The following is a 10,000-nucleotide window of genomic DNA, read 5'->3' on the forward strand; positions in this document are numbered from 1 at the left end:
GAGGGGATGGAGGGGAAACGGTTGGAGGATGGGGGGGTGGGTGTGGGAGGCATAGGCACGGAGGGTGTGTCGGGCAGGCAGGCAGGCAGCATCCATCTGGCCTCTGCGCTCCCCCTCCACGCCTGGAAGTTTTCCTGCACCCCGAGGCCCTCTCCCCTCCCCGCCGCAGCGCCATAAAAACCAGACATTAGAATAATTCACGCTCACGCTGCGCTGCGCTGCGCTGGGCGCGCGAGGCACCAATGTTCGCCCTGTGCGCTCTGGCTCGCCTTTTGTTTCCCCCCTATGTTATCTTCAGCGGCAGTATGGCTTCACCCACTATAGGAATGGAAGGGAAACAGTGAGCATCCATTATACAGAGGCTCCACCCTCCGCTCATATGCCTGCTGCCTGCTGCCTGCACTGTTTACTGTAGCATTGCTGTGGGTGCTTTAACCTTGGTGTCTTTGAATGAGAGAGAGAGAGAGAGAGAGAGAGAGAGAGAAAGAGAGAGAGAGAGACAGACAATCCTGTAGCATTGCTGCGGGTTCCTTGCCTCGGTTTTGTTGAATAAAAGAAAAGCCTTTTCTGCGGGATGGCTATGTGTTCTCTGCCTTGGTGTCTGTGAATAAGAGAAAGTCTATACAGTAGCATTGCTCTGGGTTCTTTACCTTCATTGCTTTGAATAAGAGAAAGCCTACAGTATATTAGTTGTCTTGGTCAGGGGGGGGGGGGGGCTGTAGGGTTGCCAGGTAGGGGTGTGGGCCACTGGTCCCATTGGGGCGCATGTTTTTGTGTGTTTGGTTTTGTAGGGGTTGTGGCCGGAGTGCGGGGTGAAGAGGGGAGGCCCCTGACTTGTGTGGCGAGTCCGGCACGACAGATGTGACCATCGGGCTCTATTTGAGCTAAAGTGATGATTAAGGGATCATGGCCTTTAAATAGACAATCCTGTTTACCCAGTTTAGGGCTGCAATCAATCCACCACTCGCCAGATTAATTGAGACGCTTCCAATTGATTTTTCCTCTCTCTCTCTCTCTCTCTCTCTCTCTCTCTCTCTCTCTCTCTCTTTCTCTCTTTCTCTCTCTCCCCTCTTCTCTCTCTCTCCCTCTCTCTCTCTCCTCTCTTTTTTCCCTTTCTTTTCTCTCCCTCCCCTCTTGGATGTGGACAGTGCGAGGCCTTGATTGGTGAGCGCGAGCTGCAGAGCAGGGCAGCTGGGAGGAGAGGGTCAGCAGAGCAGGAGCCATGTTGTTTAGAGCGGCCGGCTGCCGAGCCCTGGGCAATCAGCAGCCGCAGCAGCCGCAACAATGCAATACCTTTTCACTCTCTCTCTCTCTCTCTCTCACACACACACACACACACACACACACACACACACACACACACACATACACATACACTCTCAACACACTCGACATCTGAAACACTGGCAAACACATAACCATATTTACTCACGCTCACAAGCACGAACGCACAAACAACATACACACACACACACACACACACACACAACACACACAACAGAGGAAATACCAAAAGCAACTTCTGTCCATGCATGACTTCTTGATCTGTCAGTTGAGTTTTGTGGTTTTGCTTGTGAGCCAGACCTGCACCCAAACGAAGAGTCGGTCTGCCTCTCTATACATGCTCACCCGTTTTCTCATTTCCACAGTTTGTTTGTGTGTGTGTGTGTGTGTGGAGGCAGGGACTGCTCGGGCGATCTTTTTTCTTTTTTTTCTCTTCTTCTTCTTTTCTTTTTTTTTTTAATCTTCACACCTGTGGGCTCCCCGGCTTGTTGTGTTTTTCCGTAACGCTCCGATGAGAGTGCGGTGGGGAGATGGAGACGTCCCTCTTCTCATGTGACAGTTCAAAGATAGAGACGGAAAAACGCTGGGTGAAAGAGACAGGCCCGGCTTCATCCGAGCGCCTCTCGCTCTCCTCCTCTCCTCCTCTCCTCATCTCTGCCTCTCGTGAACGTCCTCATTAGTGGCTGCAGCTCTCCGACAGGAGGGCCAACAGTTAATTAGAGTGAAATAAAAATGAACACGTATAGTTTGTCTGGACAGCAGATGATGAGCGGGGAGCGCGAGTGGAAAAGCTATGGCGAGGCAAGACGAGGCAAGCGAGGAAGAACAGCAGCCGCCGCCTTGGCTCATCTTCCTCGCTCAGTTGCTCTCAGAAGTGTTGTGGGGGTTTGGAGCGGTTGGCTTCTTGGAGATGTGATGACTGGTGCCTAGGTGGAGGTACCACAAGTTAGAGCGCACTCTCTCTCTCTCTCTCTCTCTCTCTCTGTGTGTGTGTGTGTGTGTGTGTGTGTGTACGTGTGCCTGTTTTTGTGTGTGTGTGTGTGTCTGTGTGTGTGTACTGGTGTGTACAGTATATCTACATGTGTGTCTATTTTAAGCTATATGTACACATGTATGTGTGTGTGTGTGAGTGTGTGCATGCACGTGTGCCTGTTTTTGTGTGTGTGCGTGTGCGTGTGCGTGTGCGTGTGCGTGTGCGTGTGTGTGTATGCGTGTGTGTCTCTGTGTGTGTGAGCAGCTTGTGTTAAAACATGTCTCCTTCATGATTATACCTTGGCTCTGTCTGTCAGGCATCACTACCATCTGTCAGCATGGTGAATCTTTTAAGACCCTCAGCACACACCCCTTCAGGGCTAGCACATCCCTCATGTTGCAACCACCGCCCCAGCTCCCCATAAGTAAAGGAAACAACAAAAGATTGAAAACAAGAGGATGAAGAATGACTTTTGGCAAGTCTTCAGAGTCCAAACTCAGTGCCGGCAGATTTATCAAGCTTTGCGAGACTGTTCCAGTTTCGGTTGACAGCATGCACAAAGCTGTTTCTCGCCGGGTTTTTTTTCTCTCTCTCTCGCTCCATTCCTGACGCACATGAAGTTGTTGAATGATGAAAAACAAGGGATGAAGAAACAAGCAAGTGTTAACCTCATGTAGGCTGAGACAATGAATCAACAAGATGTCAATATCACCTGACATGACGAGAGGTGATTTGACGAGCAATTAGAGGAGACGGTTTACGGTGATATTACCACAGTGAGGGTTCTCAGGCGGATGTTTTCTTACGTGTTCGGTTTGGCAGGTCTCTTTTCAGTGACGAGCAGCGTGATTGGAAGAGTGCCACGCCAACGTTTTTGGATTTGCACTTGCTTTTGATTTTTCACTAAACGCACACAAACACACACACACACACACACACACACACACACACACACACAAACACATAGACATCTATGCACACACACACACACACACACACACAGAGTGAGCTTGGAGATTATTTGAATGTACGGAATATGCTGACAAGCATGGTATATCAGTAGTAGAAATAACCGTTAGTGGCACAGGTGCATTCCGTCGTATGCCTTTTCAGTTGTTTGTACATACAGTATGTGTCTTTATGTTAATCTGTGTGTGTGTGGCTGTGCATAAACATTTTGAATGTTTGTCTTGAAACATGCTTGACACATGTAAGAATGGCGTTTTAAATATAGATTTTTTGGGGGGTGAATTTGGCAGGTGCGGCTAGCAAGGTGCTCGGCGGAGGCTAGGCACATCCTCCTTCTGTCTTACACCCTAATTTGATTGCAGACTGATTAAACGCGCACTAATGCAGTCAGAGCTACGGCATGCTAATGTAATAAAATCACTTACAGCTAAAACGGGTTAGCTTAATTGGCAGGAGGAACGACGCTGGGATTTGCATTAAATTATTTATTTGCTTAGCAGACGCCCTTACGCGCGGCCGGCTCTCAATTCCATTACGCACATTAGCCATTTGCACACCCAATTTGGAGCGCCGCGCGCGTAGCGTAGCGTAGCGTTCAAGGATAGGACAGCGGGGGGGCGCGCCTCCTTGACTTGACTTGGCGGGGGCGGCCTCCCTTGTTGTTGTCCCCCGCTGGAGAGGGCACCGCGGAGGGACTCTCTTGAGGCGGAGGTGTCCACGTCACCGTGTCACAACAACAGCACCGACGACGACGACGACGCCGCCCCCGCACGTGTTCCATGCCAGGGCCAGTGTCCGCGCGCACTCCCGCCCAGGCCCATTAGCGTTAGCCACTTGTCCCCGTCACTCCACTGAAAGTCAAGCGTAATTGAGCTGCTCCATTAGTGAAGGGGATGTGTGTAGGTGGAGGTGGTGGGGGGGGTTTTGGGGGGTTGGGATCAAACAGATGGTGCCCTGCTTTGCTGATTTACGTATATATTTATGCGAGCATGTTTATTTCCTCCAGTTAAGTGTTGTGCGTGTGGATGTGTGTATCTGTGTGTGTGTGTGTGTGTGTGTGTGTGTGTGTGTGTGTGTGTGCGTGTGTGCGTGTGTGTTTGTGTATTGGAGGTGTTTTAGGGGAGATGGGATGTACATCTCTAGATAGATAGATAGATAGATAGATGGGTAGATACTGTAGATAGATGGATGGGTGGATGGGCGGAAGGATGGATGCGTCATCCAGGCTCAGGGGTGAGATTCCACAGGAGAAGCGGCTCAGATCAGCGGCAGCATCTTCCCCACCTGTTAGCTAATCCGAGGCGTGGGCCAGCAGTCACGACCGTGCTCTGTAATGGGTAATGTGGTTAGGTGCCGGGGCTACACGATAGTAGAACGGCAGACAAACTTCTCGGGGATTTAAGACAGCAATCTCGTTCCTGCAAAAACTGCAGGGTTTGGGTAGAGCACTTATGATAGAGCAAAGCTCTCAGAGCTGGATGTCAAAGTTAGGTGTCTCTTAGACAAGCCTGGCTATGTGAATATGACTGGGGATTGGCAGATGGAAGATGGTAAAAAAAAGAAGTGTTATCGGCAAGAGAAAAATAGGGGGGAATATGTGGCTTTTTTTGCTGTCCCAAGCCCAGTGTGGTTTAAATTACATAAAATCGTCTTCACTGGCACTCAGAGGTAGGAGCTGGCATGGTGCCACAAAAGCTTTCGGGATTGGGATTGAGCTAACATCCATTTCCTCTCGTATAAATCAATATTTCCTAAAATCACAGTGGCAAATTCTCGATAGTCACTATTATCTAATCAGGTTACCCGGCTTAAAATGTATAAAAACATAAACATTAAATAAAAAAGAATGAGTGACTCAAGTGCTGCAGAGAGGAGGCCCCTTTTGAAAGTGGACAGGATGGTGAAATGCCCTCCCTTGGCTAAGAATTTCCTGCGGTTTTTGATAACTTTGCAGTTCAGCAATATAAAGGAAAAAAATGGCTGTGTACTAGTGATGCGCGGGTGGGCTTTTTTTAAAACCCGCCCCAACCCGACTTTTCAGGAGATCCAAACCGCCCCGCCCAATCCGCAAAAATATGTTCGAATTGTGACCCAAATCCGACCCGACCCGCGGAAAGGAAAAAACGCATTTAACGTCTTTCCTAGCCTAATTAGCCCACATGAGGACAACAGCGGGTTACAATGATCGGTCATTTTGACAATCTGCGCTCCTCCACACCATTCATAATCTGCAGCCTAGACATAGCTAGTGTTAAATCTCATCTTCATAACAAGTTTCCATTCATATTTCCCCTTGCAACTTCATAGGCTAGCCTACTTTTGCGTTTAACACTGCCAAGCATTTAACAAGCACAGCTGTTTATTCGTGTAGCCTATGACAGAAGCGAGGTGTTCTCGCATTGTGCACAACCTTCGATATCCCAGATCATTAGGCTCCATGTCCATAAAGTAGCGAATGCGCGATTGACTTTTTCAGTCAGTCACGCATGGCGCAATTGGGTGCTGAATTTAGGAGAAATTATGTTTTGCGCTCGACCACACCTCCTGTATTGCAGGCGCATCGCCACCTAATATGTCGGAAGTTAACAAGTGAGAAATGTGCATTTTTACTTTTTTGACCCGACCCACCCGCAATATTTAGAAAAAACTATTAGGCCTACCCAAATCCGCCCGACCCGCGGGTAAACCCGCGGATATCCGCGGTTAATGGGCTGAACCGCGCATCACTACTGTGTACTGTAGCTTGCACAATTCTGGGAGCATGCACAGAGCACAGAGGCCCTCCTCTCGTGTCTGAAAACAGCAGCCTTCGTGGAGTTTGTTTGGTTTCACTTTCACCGTGAGAGAGGGCGAAATGGGGCTTTTTTTTCTGTGCGCTAAACGCAAAAACCGTTCTCCAGAATTACCGTCCACGGACCACAGGGCCGAGCAAACGTTTTTCTCCCTTTCTCCCCGTTTTCAGCCGTAACAACAGTATTGTTTGCATTAAGGGGTCTGGCCGAAGTAAATGGAGCTGTTTTCAATTAGTTTTCAAAGTGCTTATCCCATTAAAGGTAATGACTTATTGATTTAACGACAGTGGCGCTTTTGGTGTGAAACGCAGTGCTATTATGACTCTCCCCTCTGCTGTTTGATAAGGGCCAAAGCGCGCTGATCCCGCATGAAAGCCTTCACTCTTTTATTTTCTGGATGCATGAGCGTGAGAAGGGGGGGTGGGGGGTTGGGGTACGTTGTTGTTTTTTTCCTACCCCCCCCCCAACCCCCCAACCCCCTCCCCACCCCCGTGCCTATTCGCAGTCCCTAGGTTGTTATTTGGTGGCAGAAGTATCTCTGGGCTTGTCGCGGCTGAGCAGGTGATTTTTCTTCCCCTGGCCCTCCGCCAGCCTCGGTGCGCGCGCCTCGGCTCAGCTGGGATCCGGCTGCCGTCGCCGCTGCCGAGGTGGGAGCGCCTGATGTCATTGTGGCTGGTTCCTGGGCGTCCTGCTGCTGCAGTGCAGAGGAAGCGGTGGAAGGGGCCTGTTGCAAGCTAATGCGCCCCGCGCCGCGCCGCGCTCTCTCCCCGCGGATCCCCGGCTGCCACACTGCCATATGGCCCGGCTCCTCCCTTCAGTAATCCCTCACTGGTGTCAGCCGCCAGCCCAGGAGGGCCATGGTCTTCTCTCCCTCTCACTCTCCCCCTCCCATCCCTCCCTTCCTCCCTCTCTCCCTCCCTCCCTCCCTCCCTCTCTAACTCTCCCTCCCTCCCTTTCTCGCTCTCTCTCTCTCTCTTGCACTCTTCCTATCTCTATCTCTTCCTCACACACACACACACACACACACACACACATACTCGCTCTCTCTCTCTTTCTCTCTCTCTGTCTTTCGTGCTCGTTCGGTCTCCAGATATCTATTGCTCTATTCAGTCTCTCCATGTCTTTCAGCTTAGCCTTTGTCACTTTTTCCTCCCTGGATTCATTGTCATACAAATCAGAGGAGTGTGATCGGGGGGGGGGGGGGGTGGGGGGAGGGGGACAGGACAACCTCCAAACCAGCGGGAGGCTCCAAAGAGACCTCATAAACATCAGCATGTTATGTAGTGGCCTAACGCCACAGAGCAGGGGGGGGGGGGGGGGCAGATGAGATGGGGGGGGGGGGGGGGCAGCTGAGATGGAGTGCCAGCGTACGCCTCGTGCAAGGGGCCAACGAGACCTGACGGGCAAATTTGTTGGCAGCAGGGTAGCGACAGCGAGCTTCAAGTTTCTTGTCCCGATTTTACTGTAAGTGTTCAGAACCCAGGACTGCTGCTTCAACTTAATGAGGATGACAGATTGTCTTGTCTTATGTGTTTTGATCTGGCTGTCCCACCTAATTCCACGGTGAAGAATTTGACTATAGTGTACAGTATAGGAAGCCTGCTGTTGACAGGCTTTTTCACTGTCGTTCCTGGAAAAAAAAAGTGCTTTTTAGTCATCGCCATAGTTTCCACTGCAAAAGACTACATATGGTGCTGTGCCTGAAGAGATGGGGAGCAGGCTGCGGCAGACTCACTCCTGAACGTCACCAGGCTAAAAAAAAAACAAGCATATTTTTTATTTTTTTATTTTATTTTTTTAGCTTGGCACAGTCCTGTACGCCAGGCGGGATATACATGGCGCCTATTTTACGCTGATTTTCCAAATGTGATGGTGCTGGCGGATAGGATGTGAAGGAATTTGGGATGTTGTTGCGGGCTGGCGCTGTTTGAAGTGGGAGTACAGTATGAGGACTAACCCCAGGCTACTGTTCACACTGGGTCCTGATAACTCAGACTCTGTTTCTCCCCCTCCTCCCTCCCTCCCTTTCTTTCTCTCTCTTTCTCTCTCTCTCTCTCGCTTTCTCTGTGTATCTCTCCTCTCTGTCCTGTTTTTCGATTCCATTGCTTTATATAGAAAATATTTTTTTTGTGTTTCTGCGTTGTCTCTTTTTTATTTTGTTGTTCTCTTGAGAACCTTCAGTTCAGTCCTTGTATATCACAGTCAAATATTTTTTTCCACCATTTTCTTTCTCTTTCTCTCTTTCTCTCTCTGTGAATCTGTTTGGAAGAAAAGTTTCACTCACTCCCCAGTACTTACTGCACAATGTAAAACACAGCGCCAACAAAAAATAATTCCCCTGTTGCCGGCCTTTGGGGATCATGTTTTTTTAGTTGTTGCTGCGACTGAGGCCTTTTGTGGACACCAGAGTGCTGCTGCCTATTCCAGCCTTCATCAGAGAAGCATTTCCAGCAGAGATGGTGTCAGTTACACAGCAAAGCTGTTTATGAGCAGGGACTCATTATCACAGTTGCTTGACAACAGCATCTTTGGCAACGCAGACTGCACGAGCATCGATAACAAATGCCATTTTGAAAAAGAAAAAAGAAAAAACCCTGCAATAGCCCATCCTTTCTTGAAATGATACTGCAGAGAGTAATTAAACTCGGGCAGACCTCTGCGAACACGTCAGATTGTGTTATTTTTAATTCCATTATAGGGTCACTCTCAAAATCAGTTTTTTGATGAATACACCAGGTTGTGTGATAGCGGCGCTAAATTAGACTGCCTACGCTTCTCTTTTTTTTTTTTTTTTTTTTTTGAGTCGTGTTTTAATGAAGGTGGTCTGATGCAGATTGGGGCATAGTGGGCCGTGCGGGGATGTGCTGTACTGTCTGTCTGCTGCCCCACATGATGGATAGGCCTGCCAGCAGACAGGAGCTCCTACAGTAATTCTGCAGATGCTGGGGAGATGAAAGAAGTCTGGGTGTGGATGGATGTGTGTGTGTGTGTGTGTGTGTGTGTGTGTGTGTGTGTGTGAGAGAGAGAGAGAGAGAGAAAGAGAGAGAGAGAGAGAGAAGAAGGAAGGAGTCAAGAGTAAGTGTGAGAGAAGAATGCCATGTGCTGTTGATTTCATGTCAGCTTTTCTGTTTGTGTGTGTGTGTGTGTGTGTGTGTGTGTGTGTGTGTGAGAGAGAGAGAGAGAGAGAGAGAGAAAGAGAGAGAGAGAGAAGAAGGAAGGAGTCAAGAGTAAGTGTGAGAGAAGAATGCCATGTGCTGTTGATTTCATGTCAGCTTTTCTGTTTGTGTACATGTGCCCTTGCATATGAATGCGAGTCAACGTTGAGTTGTAGGTGACAGCACATACAGTATTTATGTGCACATGTGTGTGCATACTTTAGCATTTCTTACATTTGTGTACAGTATGTGTGTTTATGCATGCGTATACGTGTGGGCGCGCGCGCGCGTGTGTGTGGGTGTTTGTGTGTCCCAGCCGCACGTTGGTTCACGAGTGTGTGAGATTGAGGGCCTGTGTGCACATGTGCTGCCGGAGCTCTCTCTCCCGAGTTTCCCCCCTCGGAGCCCGTGGTTGTTTGGAGGCCAGGGCTGTTTAATAAGCTATGAGTGGCAGAGAGGGGGCCCGGGCGAGTGAGAGCGAGAGAGAGCGCGGGAATCAATGGAGTTAATGAAAGTGATTAATCAGCTCTGAAACTCCGACCAGAGCAAACTTTTCACTAGCTATAGCGAGAAAAAGCTCCTCCAGCTCATCTTCCCCCTCGCTCTCTCTCTCTCTCTCTCTCTCTCTCTCTCTCTCGCTCTCTCTCGCTCTCACCGGAAGCCTGCAATGGCGCCTGGGCCTCTGCAAACCACTGAAGCGAAATCAAAGAGAAAGAACGAGAGAGTATATATGCATGCTGGGGCTTTTCAAACAAGCACAACATGGTAAATCAGAGAAGGACTTTTCAAATGTTTTTTTTTTTTTCAGTTCTTAAAGAGTGGAGGAA

At 49.3% G+C, this 10,000-nt stretch overlaps 1 protein-coding gene across 2 annotated transcripts in view; it reads left to right on the top strand.

Annotated features, from left to right (window-relative positions):
• rbfox3a (RNA binding fox-1 homolog 3a) overlaps positions 1 to 10,000 on the top strand; it is a 354,038-nt gene that overhangs the window by 188,566 nt on the left and 155,472 nt on the right. The window lies entirely within an intron of this gene.

Source organism: Sardina pilchardus, chromosome 3, assembly GCF_963854185.1.
Source record: "Sardina pilchardus chromosome 3, fSarPil1.1, whole genome shotgun sequence".
Classification (NCBI taxonomy): Eukaryota; Metazoa; Chordata; class Actinopteri; order Clupeiformes; family Clupeidae; genus Sardina; species Sardina pilchardus.